Source organism: Apodemus sylvaticus, chromosome 6, assembly GCF_947179515.1.
Source record: "Apodemus sylvaticus chromosome 6, mApoSyl1.1, whole genome shotgun sequence".
NCBI lineage: Eukaryota > Metazoa > Chordata > Mammalia > Rodentia > Muridae > Apodemus > Apodemus sylvaticus.
Window position 1 is genome coordinate 10,917,934 of NC_067477.1, and position 13,611 is coordinate 10,931,544.

The following is a 13,611-nucleotide window of genomic DNA, read 5'->3' on the forward strand; positions in this document are numbered from 1 at the left end:
AGCACCCCAGCAGGCCTGTGGGAATCCCCAGTGCGAGCTGCCCGTGTGCCTACACCTTTACCCCAAGTTGGGCTTGCCTTTCCTTCTCCAGCTCCCAAACGTTCTCCAACTGCAGCTGGAGACAGCTGAGGAACGATTTCTAGGTCCCCACATATTAGGTTTGCTCACATACATGGTGCTTAGAGAAGAGAGCCATGTACTACTTCCGGCTGGACTCATACCAAGGTGGCCAGCTAGGACTACATACGTATGAAAAGACTGCAGAAAGGCATCGGGCAGGGCGTGAGGGCATATACTTGTGAGCTCACAAACATCAGGAATCCAAGGTTATCCTCAGCTACACATCGCAAGTTCAAAGTCGACTGGGCTGCATCAGATCCTGCCTCAAAAACAAACGGAGGAAGGTGTCCGGTGGGATGGAGGCCCCAAACAGAGGCACACCTCTGGCTACCGTCTTACCATCCAGGCACAGGCGAGGTTCAGACCTGTGCAGATAGAGGAGGCAGCCAAGGCCCATCAGAAGCTAGTCCACAGAGTCCATGGCCTAGCTGGACGGTTCCACCTGCCTGGCCCTGGGAGACAGAGCCAACATCTGCCTGAAGGCCGTAGCGGATATTCTGTAGGTAACCTTGGAGTTGGTTCTGCGCGGGCGGAGAACTGTAGCCATCGGAAAGGAGATGGGCACTAGCTTGGCCTGGCCCTGCGGAGGCCCAGCACTCCAGCCCTCGGGGTTCCCTCTGCATAGTCTTCCCTCAGCAACCATGGACAAGGCTGAGCCAGAGTCCCACACTCCCATTTCTCAGGAGTGCCAGCCACAGCAGGTAGAACTGCCCCATTTTACAAATAGAGAAACTGAGGCTTCAAGCAGGACACTGGTGGGAAGGCTCTACTCAAGTCCTGTGCCATGCTACTCCAGGGAAGTAAGCCTGAAGCTTCCAGAGTTCAGCTCCAAGTGGCCACCGGCAGCTTTTCCTAGCCGTCTAGCCATCCTGTCCCAAAGCCGCTGGGCGTGCAGGCTGTTCCCACCCCACCCAGGAAGCGCCTCTCCTTTCTCTGACCCAGCACCACCCATCAGTCCTCCTAGTGCCTGCCTCAGAGCACTCTTCGTGGCCTCCTCTGTGCTAATTATAGAACTATGTCTCCCGCGGCTGCAGAGCCAAAGGCCAAAATCTCCACAGCTGAGACCAGCAGGAGCCTTTCCCTTAGGCTCTGGGGCAGAGGCTCACCACAGAGGGGAAGGGGACAGAGCCCTCTGAAGGGAGGCTCACCCCTTTCTCAGGTTCCCTTCCTCTGCTTTTGTTGAGTCAGGGTCCCACTGTATAGCACTAGAACTCACCAGGCTGGCCTCAAACTCACAGAGATCTACCTGCCTCTGCCTCCTGAGGGTGTACCACATCAGTCTTTAATCTTATTTCCTATTCATGGGTGCACCCACACTCATGCTGTACGGTACACGCAGAGGGAACCTGTAGTTCCTCACTTCTGCCGTGTGGGTCCTGGGGATGCAAGTCTTCAAGGCTTGGTGGCCAACACATTCCACATTCGCTCACTGAGTCTCTTCCCAGCCCTCAATCCTGTTTAAGGTTGTTTATTATTTTCTGGACAGGGTGTGGTTGCAACAACACAGGCAGAGCCTCTCTGGGCCTTACCACGTTGTCCCTGCCCCTGGCAGCTTGGCCAGGTCATGACTTTCAGATGGCCAGACCCTTGGTGGTTCCCAGGCCCTTGGGGTGATGGCTTAAGTCTAACCACCTGCTGGCTGTCACAAGGGCCTTTCTCCTCCCACAGCCCACTACCCACAACACAATGGCCACCCAGCCCCAGGCAGCTGCAGATACAGCAGCTACACCCATTAGTCACAGGATCCTCCAGAGCCCCGCCCTAGCAAGGCCCCATTTCCACAGCACACAGTCTTATAGCAATCTGTGTATTTTATATCTGCTGCATAGACCCCCTTCTCTCTCTTCCGTTCTCTCTCCTCTCTCCCTCACCACATCACCACTGTCTACTCACATATGCTCTCCGGCATCTGTAGCAGTGACTCAGAGCCTGTCTGTCCTCTCAGCTTGCACCAGACAGCAGCCATGGCCATGACAGCCATGCTTGTAATAGCAGGGCTCTGGTTCCAAACTGCAGCTAGGCAGAGCCCCGAGAACCAAGGCCTGCCTTGGGACTATGAAGGACTCTCCCAGCTCAGCTCTGAAGATGCCATGATCCACGCGAATAAATGTGACGACCCTAAAGGGTCCCCATACATGTCCTCTTTCACTGTTGAGTGAAGGGTCCAGGGGCTCTAACACTTGCTGCCTGACATGTCTGTCTGTGGAAGGCAGCAAGGGACAGCCAGTTTAGAGACCCAGAGGATCCTAGCACTGCCCTTGCAAAGGTTGTTCCTTCATGACCACATGACCAGATTCTGATGTCCACAGGCACAGGGGTGTCTAAGATACTCTAACTAGATGGAGCTAAGGTTAGCCCCAGTGTGGGAGCTGGCTGTGTGCAGGTGGCACCAGGTCAGTGTGGACAGCCTGCTAGACCTAGGCTGCTGGATGGATGACCACATGGAGAGACTCCAAGGACATACAAGACACAATTTTTCTGTTTGATTTGGTTTTTCAAATCAAATCAGAGACAGGGTTTCTCTGTGAAACAGCATGTCCTGGAACTCACCTTTTCTTTTTCTTTTTTTTGAATTTGGTTTTTTTGAAACAGGGTTTCTCTGTATAGCCCTGGCTGTCCTGGAACTCACTCTGTAGACCAGGCTGGCCTCGAACTCAGAAATCCACCTGCCTCTGCCTCCCAGTGTGCTGGGATTACAGGTGTGCCACACCACCGCCCAGCTGGAACTCACTTTTATAGACCAGGCTGGCCTCAAAATCCCAAATCTACCTGCCTCTGGGATTAAAGGCATGAACCACCATGCCCAGCAGTAGGACACAATTTTTAACACAATTTTTATTTTAAAAAGGAAGGTTTCTTCACCTAGGACTGGACCCCTCCCTGATGGCCTTCTCCAGCCAGCCCATCCGCTGCGCATGCTCCTTGGTGCAGGTGTGGGGGATGGGCAGGACAGAAGCAAACTGATGCCCTTCCCCAGGGTGTGCCAAACGCTCAGGCTTGCTTTCCCCTTCCTCTTTTCACCCCACAGCAGGCTGGCGCCTATTTCAGTGCCCAGCTCCTCACTGGGTACCAGGGTGTGCTGGGCAGCAGAGCTGTCAGCTGGACCCAGGAAAAGCCTCCTCGCTCGTCTGTCCAGCTCACCCTCCTCCAGCGGCAACCCTTGTACTTTTCCACCGGCGACTGACTCAGGACGAAGTGGAGCCAATTACAACAATCAATAGCGAGCCGTTGGAAGCAGCCAGAATGTTTCTGGGAGACGAATAGAATCATTTTTGACAACATAAAAGTAAAGAAATTCTTGGCAGAAGCCCACAGTCTGTAGCAATTTCCTTAGCAGACGCAGGACCTAGGGTACAAGGCCGAGAGGGCTAGGCTCTGTCTTTTCTGATGGCTTAGAATGGTCTCGTGAGCGGCCTGGCTCTTCTCAGTACCTCGTGGGGAGCCCTCACACACACCGAGTATCACCGTGAGTTATGGTGGCCAGCTGCAAGCAGCTATAAGCAGCCATTTCCTTACAACATGGAGGGGACTTGAGGGCGCTGGGCTGTGAGATCTGCGGGTCTCAGAAACTGGATCCTGTAGGGCTCCACATATGTGAGGTGTCCAGAACCCTCAGCTTCACAGGACAGAGGCACAACGGGGCTGCCAGGCAGGGCTGCACCACAGCAGGCAAGGAAGTAGACCGTAGAAAGTGAACATGTGATCGTGTGTCACGTGATCCTGGAGTCATGTGATTCAATAACATGCACGTGCTCAACACCTCTGAGCTGCATCTTTAGGTAGTGAGAGGAAACTGGGGAAGGCAGGATGATCCAGAGTTCAAGGGTGGCGCACACCTTTGATGCCAGCACTTGACAGACCAGTCTCTGCCGGCCTGGTCTGCATTGTGAGCTCCAGTACAGCCAGGGCTATATCGTGCCACCCCGTCTCAAACAAACAAAAAAAAAAAGAATTCAAGGTCATCCTGGTTATGAGCAGTGTTAGGGCCAGCCTGGACCATATGAGACCTTAGTTTTAAAACAAAAAGGCAAGTGCTTAGAACCATTTTTTTCTACTTTAAAAAAAAAAGCATTTATTGAGGTCAGGTGGTGATGGTGCAGGCCTTTAATCTTATCACTTGGGAGGCAGAGTCAGGTGGATCTCTGTGAGTTTAGAGGTGAGCCTGTGATTTCCAAGCCCACTAAGGCTACATACACAGTGAGATCCTCTCTCAAACAAATACAAAATTTAAATTAAAAACAAACAGGGCTGGAAAGATGGCTCAGTGGTTAAGAGCACCAACTGCTCTTCCAGAGGTCCTGAGTTCAAATCCCAGCAACCACACAGTGGCTCACAACCATCTGTAATGAGATCTGACGCCCTCTCCTGGTGTGTCTGAAGACAGCTGCCGTGTACTTACATATAATAAATAAACAAACCTTAAACAAACTTGAAAGCTGGTTGTGGTGGCACACAGCTGTAATCCAAGCACTCAGGAGGCAGGGGCAGGATTTCTCTGAGTTTGAGGCCACACAGAAAGTTCCTTCTGGAATAGCTAAGGCTACTTAGAGAAACCCTGTCTTATTTAAAAAAAATAAAATTAAAAATTAAAAATTAAAAAAAAAAGCAGGCCCAAGAGCCCCTGCCTCAGCACAGGTGTGGAGGTGAGAGAACTTTCTGGAAGTCGGGCTGTCTTTCCACCAGCAGCTCTGTCTGGCTGTGCACTCTTAGGCCTGCAGGCTTCTGCCTGACCTCCTGCCTTCACTCCCTCTCAGCCTCCCTAGGTCTCTGGGATGCTCTCCATCAATTCAGGCAAAAGAGATAAAACATCAGGTTGGGTGGAGAAGCACTGGCAGAAGGGGCTTCCTCTGGGACAGCCAGAAAGGGGTGTTTAAGAAGGTTGCCCAGCTGGGCAGTGGTGGCGCCCACCTGTAATCCCAGCACATGGGAGACAGAGGCAGGCAGACTTTTGAGTTTGAGGCCAGCCTATTCTACAGGGTGAGTTCCAGGACAGCCAGGGCTACACAGAGAAACCCTGTCTCAAAAACAAAAACAAAAACAAAAACAAAAACAAAAAAAGGAGGACTGTCCTTTGAAGAGGTCAGGCTGCTTGCAGATCCTAGCCTATGGGCTTCCTGTGGTCAGACTGGTTTCCCACCCAGACTAGTAGGCAGATAATGGAAGCCCCCTGGAGCATTCCCAGCATCCTGCACATCTGGAGTTCCTCAAGGTCCTGCAGTAGCTGACACAGAGGCTGTAGACTTGGAGTCTACTCAAGGTTATCTCGGGCTAGAGAGACGGCTCATAAATTAAGAGCACTGGCTGCTCTTTAAGAGAACCTGGGTTCTATTCCAAGCACCCACATGGCCACTCACAACTGTCAGCGACTTCAGTTTCCACAGGCGCAGGCATGCACGCAGTGCACAGACAAACATGTAGGCAAAACACCCATACATATAATATTCCTTTAAAAGATCATCTGGGTGCCAAGTCCTCGGCAGGTTGCAGATGAGGCTGAAAGGAAGCCAAGCCAGACAGGACAGTGGTCTGATCCCTTCAGGGCTTTGCCAGCCAAGGGGAGTTGGGTAGAAACACCTGGGGTGACAGGGAGGTATATCTAGGGTTAGGGGACAGGCACGCACAGGAATAAAAGGGCAGATGAGGCTGCTGTAGCCCTTGTGCCTAAAGAAGTGACACAGCACCTATGGATGAGGCTACAGGCCCAAGAGTGGGGTACAGGCTGGTCTTGACTGACTTGCCAAAAGTTCCAACTTCTTCCTCCAGAAATCACGGTCCTCATGTGACAAATGCCAGTACTGGAGAAGCAAAGGCAGGAGTTCTCAGAAGCATTTAGGCCAGGCTAAGGTTATATATAGAATTCCAGAACACTCTCAGTACACAATGAAACTGTCTCAAAAAACCTATGAGGCGGGCTGGAGGGATGACTCAGTGGTTAACAGCACTAAATGCTCATCCAGAGGTCCTGAGTTCAATTCCCAGCTACCACATGGTGGCTCACAACCATCTGTAATGAAATCTGATGCCCTCTTCTGGTGTGTCTGAAGACAGCTACAGTGTACTCATTAAAATAAATAAATGGCTGGGCAGTGGTGGCACACGCCTTTAATCCCAGCACTCTGGGAGGCAAAGGCAGGCAGATTTCTGAGTTCCAGGCCAGCCTGGTCTACAGAGTGAGTTCCAGGACAGCCAGGGCTATACAGAGAAACCCTGTCTCGAAAAAACCAAATCCAAAAAACCAATAAATAAATAAATAAATAAATAAAACTCTAAAACAAAACAAAGCTATGAGGACACAAGCCTTTAATCCCAGGGCTTGGAAGGCAGCGGCAGAAGGATATGAGTTGGAGGTCACTCTGGTCTACACAGTGAAACCTTGTCTCATTTGTTAAGGAGGATTAGTGGTGGTACCTGAGGGATGGAGGGAATTTGCTGAGCCCACAGCCTGAGGGGGCAGGGAGTGAATGAGGGTGGGGCTGCCTGGCTTTCTGGAAAGACAGGCTATCACGGGCGGGTGAAGGGGGAGAGCTTCTGCTCGGACTGATGCAATGCGCAGGTCTTTGCTGGGAACAAAGGTGGGACGCTGCAGGTGCCGTCCAGCTGGTTTCATTCACCGCAACCCTGAGCAGAAGGTGAAGTCCTGTGTGCTCGGACTCTGCCCACGCGGTGCCCTCAGCGGCCACAGCACTGCATTTGAAGCATCAATAGATCATGGGACACCCAAGGGCCACTGGGGCTGAACATGCCCTGGGTTTGCACAAACGTGTAAAGAAACGCCATCAGCCAGGTAGTGGTGGTGGTGCACTCCTGGAGGCAGAGGCAGATGGATCTCTGTGAGTTCTAGGCCAGCCTGGTCTACAGAGTGAGTTCCAAGACAGCCGGGGCTACACAGAGAAACCCTGTCTCGAAAAAACAAAAAACAAAAACAAAAAAAAACCCTACTTTTGCCAGGCGGTGGCGCCTGTAATCCCAGCACTCTGGGAGGCAGAGGCAGGCAGATTTCTGAGTTCGAGGCCAGCCTGGTCTACAGTGAGTTCCAGGATAGCCAGGACTACACAGAGAAACCCTGTCTCGAAAAAAACCAAATCCAAAAAACCAAACCAAAACAAAACAAAAAACCCTACTTTCTTATTCATAAAAAAGAAAGGTCATCACTTGAGCACCATTTACAACTGTTTCCCTGTCTGAACACCTGTGCTCAGTTTGCTGACTGCTCTTGACTCTTCATCACCCTTCACCTTTGTGCGTGCGTGCGTGTGTGTGTGTGTGTGTGTGTGTGCGCGTGCGTGTATGTGTGTGTGTGTGTGTGTGTGTGAGAGTGCGTGGGTGCATGCGTGGGCGCGTGCGTGCGTGTGCATGTGTGTGTGCGTGTGTGCGTGCATGCGTGTGTGCGTGCATGCGTGCGTGCATGCGTGCGTGCATGCGTGCATGTGTGTGTGCATGTGTGTGTGCGTGCGTGCGTGTGCGTGTGCAAGGGCAGGTGAGAGGACCCTCTTCTCTCCGTGCTCCCTAGGGCTCTGGGCTGTTTCTGCTCAGTTGCCCATCTCTGTAAGCTTTAGCCCCTGACACAAGGGCAGGAAATTAGGTGCCTGGGCAGACAGAGGCCTATCCTAGCTTAAGCACATCTCTGCAGCCTCTGTTCCTCATTAAGCAATGGATACCAACTTGGAGAATCCCAGAGAAGAGGTAAGGACTTCCTGGCTCCATCTAGAAGCTGGTGTGTAAGGATTGTGGATGACATTTAAGTTGATAAAATACTTGGTAGAGTGAACCTTTAACTTGGAAGGCTAGCCTGGTCTACATAATGAGTTCTAGGCCATTAACAATACTGGGGCTTGGAGAGATGGTTAAGACTAGCTGCTTTTTGGAGGACACAAACAGTCACGTGCACATAGCTGCTCTTGACTGTCGGTAACTCCAGTTCCAGGAGATGCAGTGCCCTCTCCTGGCCTCCGAAGGCACTGCATATATATACTGCAGGTACATACATATATATGCAGGCAAAACACTCAGACGAGTTTTAATAGAAAATAGTGGTAATAATGCTAAGTGCTATAGATGTCTGAGCTCGCCCGGAATACTAGGACACAGGGCAGGATACCTCTCCAGCAAGAGACCCTGGGAAGGTTGGAAGACATCATTAGGCCAGAGAGAGAGAGAGAGAGAGAGAGAGAGAGAGAGAGTTCATGAAGGCATTCTGGACTTCAGGTGAGGAACAGGACAGGACAGGCGCCTATAAGGGTTACATCGCACGTGTCTCACTACTTGAAATTTCATACTGTAAAATGTGGCCATTGACTACCCTTCCAAAGAACCCAGGAGTTCAGTTCCCAACATCCAGATGATGGTTCACAACCATCTGCAACTCCAGTCTGAGGGGACTCAATACCCTCTTCTGGTCTCCAAGGAAATATACATGCGGGCAAACACACATATGCTTAAAATAAAAACAATCACTTTCAACATTTTTTTAAAAAAATGAAATGTGGCCATTAATTTGAGAAGGTATTTTTATTAACTAACACCTAGATATAATCACTATAAAATTTGAGAATAGCTGATTGTAAATTGAAAGTTAAGAATATAGTTGGGGGCCAGGCAGTGGTGGTGCACACCTTTAATCCCAGCACTTTGGAGGCAGAGGCAGGCGGATTTCTGAGTTTGAGGCCAGCCTGGTCTACAGAGTGAGTTCTGGGACAGCCAGGGCTACACAGAGAAACCCTGTCTCAAAAAAAAAAAAAAAAAAGCCCAAAAAACTATATAAATATATATGCAACTGGGCATATGGTTTAGGCCTGTAATCCCAGCACATGGCTAATTTAAGGCAAGAAAGTCATAAATTTGAAGGCATCCCTGTTAGGAAGTCTACGCAAGACTGGGCTGAGTAAGACTCTACCTCAAAACAAAACAAAATAAAACAAAAAAATTAGCCTGGTGGTAGTGGTGGCCCATACCTTTAATCCCAACACTTGAAAGGCAGGTGGATCTCTGAGTTCCAGTCCAGTCTGGTCTATATAGAGAGTTCCAGAACAGCCAGTCCTATACAGAGAAACCCTGTCCAAAAAAAGAGGGCAGAGGCAGCAGAAGCGGATGGCTTAAAGCAACTGGCATTCCAGACACACATGGACCCACAGCAGCTTGCGACTGCATGCACAAGCCTGTGCGAGCTCAAATCTCCAGACAAAAGCCCAGCATGCAGGAGCGGGGAAGGAAAAGAAGAAGAAAACTCTCAGTTGGGTGGGGAGGGAGGGAAGGAGGAAGAGATGGGTTGAGTATAACCAACACACCAACACGGTACATACAATTCTCAAAGCATTAAATGTGCTTTTAACAAATTAAAAAACATAATAGGCATTAATGGGAAAGTAAAATGACTTAAAGTACCCCCGAGGGGAAGGGCTGTCAACATACGAGCCCCAGACCTCTACCTAGAAAATTAGCCCTCTTCATGAGACAAGCTGTTCCTTCCAGTGCGATTTCAGCTGAGCACGTTGTGGTGTGCCTTAGAAACCATCAGCAGAAGGCGGGGTGTTTTATACTGTTTTAAAAAGCAAAGCTGTTCGCAAAATAGATCAGCAAATGTAAAACTTGGTCATACCACTTCCCACGTGACTTCCCCATGAACAGGAAGTCCAGGATATCTGAGGCAAGTTTACAGCAACAGCAAGGACAGCAGACGGAGCCCGGGCCCGGCTGCTCTCCTGAAGGTTGCAAGCCTCAGTATCAGGCACTAGGTCTCAGAAGCTGTTGCTCCTTGCACTGGCTGGAGTTATCACAGAGAAAGGAGCCTCCCTTGTGGAAATGCCTCCATGAGATGCAGCTGTAAGGCATTTTCTCAATTAGTGATCAAGGTGGGAGGCCCCCTTGTGGGTGGTGCCATCCCTGGGCTGGTATTCTTGGGTTCTATAAGAGAGCAGGCTGAGCAAGCCAGGGGAAGCAAGCCAGTAAGGAACATCCCTCCATGGCCTCTGCATCAGCTCCTGCTTCCTGACCTGCATGAGTTCCAGTCCTGACAGCAATGTGGAAGTGTAAGCAGAATAAACCCTTTCATTCCCAACTTGCTTCTTGGTCATGGTGTTTTGAGTAGGAATAGAAACCCTGACTAAGGCGCTCCTCAAAGAGGCCTTGGCTTTCAGAGCTGGTGGGATGCACAGCCTTGATTTCTGAGATGGGAGGTTAAGGATCCATACAATGAGAAAAGCCTAGAAGCTGAGCTTCTCTGGTCATAGGACGAGGAGTGTCCTGAAGGCCATGCCAGAGACCTGACCTGTCACTGCTCTTAGTCATGGTAGCTTCAGCATTTGGAAGAGCCTGGACCAAAAAGACACTGAAACTGGAGCCACCCTGAGGCCACCCGAGGTTCTGTTGTGCTGTTCTAGTCAAAGCCGCTGAGGCCTGGACCAGGCTACCCTGCAGAGCATCAGTGTTTTTTTTTAAATATTTATTTATTATATGTAAGTACACTGTAGCTGTCTTCAGACAGCCAGAAGAGGGTGTCAGATTTCTTTATGGATGGTTGTGAGCCACCATGTGGATGCTGGGATTCGAACTCATGACCTTTGGAAGAGCAGTCAGTGCTCTTACCCGCTGAGCCATCTCTCCAGCCCCCAGAGCATCAGTATTAAGTAACAGCTCATGTCCAAACTTCCTGCTATGACTGTTATAACCCGCCCCCCAGGGTGCCTGAGTTCCTAAGGACCACACCAGTTCCCTTCCTGGGTGACTATGAACAGATGAAATGTAGCATCTTGAAGCACAATGCAACACAGAGGACAGTCACAGTTTTTGAGACGGTTGCTGTTGCTTTCAGCATCTACGTGTTTTGCCTACATGTACTTCTGTGCATCGTGTGTGTGTTTGTGCCCTCGGAGGTCAGAAGAGGGCCTCAGATCCCCTGGAGTTGGAGTCAGAGGTGGTTGTGCTGGGAATTGAACCTAGGGCCTCAGGAAGAGCGGCCAGTGCTCTTAACTGCTGGGTCATCTCTCCTGCCCCCTTTGAGCTTTTGAGACTTTTTAAGGCAACCACACAACATAAATATAAGATATATTGAGATTTATCAAGGAAGTATTTTGTGGGGAGACCATTATAAAGCATGTCACTGAGACAGCCTTTATGTTACAGATATAACATGTTATGTATGTTACATATATGTTATATATGTTACATACATGTTATGTTACAAGTCCATAAGCTGGTGGCACATACCCACCATCCCAGCATTCTGGAGACAGAGGCAGCAAGAAAATCCTAAGCTTGAGGGCAAGCAGGGCTGCAGGCCCACTAGGGCTACACAGAAAGACTGTGTGTCAGAAGCTAATGCTTCAGTCTGCAGAGATGGCCTGGCAGGAATATACGCTGCTACTGGATGTAGTGGTGTATGTCTGTAATCCATCACTCACACAGCAAGATGGGAAGCAGAAACACAAGAAGCAACTGAGGAGGGGCACAGGGGCCAGGCGGGACCAGTGCATGCAGCACAGTGCAGAGACAAGGGAGACCCAGCCTCAACCAGGTGGAAGGGTCGAACCAGCTCCCTGAAGCTGACCTCTGACTTCCTTATAAATGCCACAGTATAATGCCTGCACCCCTCCCACATCTCTCACACACACACCTTAAAATAAAATATAAAAGCCCCACCCCTAAACGCCAAAACGTCTACAGCAATACTTTATTAGAATGTGCCTATAACAGCTAGAGGGATGGCTAAGCAGTTGAGAGCACTGGCTGCTCTCCCAGAGGTCCTGAGTTCAAATCCCAGCAACCACATAGTGGCTCACAAACATCTGTAATGGGATTCGACGCCCTCTTCTGGTGTGTCTGAAGACAGCTACAGTATACTCATATACATAAAGTAAATAAATAAGATCTTTAAAAGAAAAAAATCTTGGAGGAACAAAAAAAAAAAGGAATGTGCCTATAAAGCAGACTCTCCTTGACCTGACTTTTAAAAACAAAATAAATTTTATAGTCAACATAACTGCAATTACAATTTGTTTGCACATATTTGTGATCTAACATAACGTTTACTAGACTTTAAAAATCCACGTCCTCCAGGATGGCTCACACACACATACACACACACACACACCTTAAAACATCCAAGAAAAGCCAGGTGTGGTGACGCACACCTTTGGACCCAGCAGTCAGGAAGCAGAGCAGAGGGATCTCTGTGAGTCAGAGGCCAGCCTGGGCTATACAGTGAGACCCTGTCTTTAAAAAATAGTGTATCATTTCTTACCATGCTACTGAGTGTTCTTACAGGATCGGGCTCAACTTTTGGGTGTATAAACACAGGACAGCAGAGGCTAGGGAGACAAACCTCACACAGACCTGTGATGGTGTCCTGTTGACCTTGGAGCCTTCCTTGCCACATGGCCCACAACAGGACAGTCCAAGGACACCCATAGGAGCAGTACAGGCTAGGAGAAGAATGTGTGCTCTTCGAAGATCCTGATCCACAGTCCCAGGTGCTGCCTCCCTGCTGCCAACTCTCCTCCCAGAGCCAGGCCTTGTCCTGAGGAAGAGCTGCGTTTGCTTCTGTCCACTCCTGTGTCTCTCCTCTTACACACTGAGGGAGGGAGCGCCTGACAGGGGCAGTCAGCGGGGAAAGGAGTTCGAGTTTACAAGGGTTCGGTCCATCACAGGGGAGGACACAGGGGAGCACCGCTGGGCAGTTCACATCATGGTGGCCAGGAAGTGAAGAGAGACGGGAAGGAAGCGGTTGTCACAAACAACGCCCCTCACCCAGTTGCCTACTTTCTGCCTCATCTCCCCACGTTTCCGGAACCTCTCAAGATAGAGCCAGCAGCTGGGGGCCAAGGAAGTGCTCCCTGTCCCGAGAGCAGATCTCAAGGTCAAGGCTGTGAGCCATGTCTTCCCACCAGCCTTGGTCCTCTGTGAAAAGTGGCTGTTTTGAGGCTTTGTGCCTAACATCACCCAAAGGTCCAACCCAGAGGTGAGCGGCCAGAGAGGTCATCGACTGGTCTTGGTGAGTCTGCAGATCTGGGACAGATCTTCTTAGACTTCCTGTCTGGCTTCAGGCAGAGTCATATCAGCTCATGTGAAGCCCCTCCTCAAAGACAGACACAGACACATACACACACACACACACACACACCAACTTTCAAGAGGAGGAGGAGGTAGTAGGTGATAGCTTTGGCATTCATCCCAAGTCCCTGTCACCTACTTGAGGTTACTACCATCAAGAGAGAGCCTACCAAGTCCCTGCCAGTCCGCACAAAGCCAGCAGCTTCTGCAGAGACAGCTGCTGACATGACACTTGGGCATAGTCCCTGGCCTCCAGCTGTGGGGACTGGGGAGTCTGTTTGCAAATGCCCCTGGCTCTAATGCTACCTAAAGCAACATAGTAGTCTCTCTCCCTGACACACGAGGCTTGGTGGCTGGCGCCGTGAGGCCCAATGGCACCTTCTATACGTGTACACTTGGACTGGTCCGCCAGTGAGGGGCAGAGCCCGCTTGCTCATCAGTGGCAGT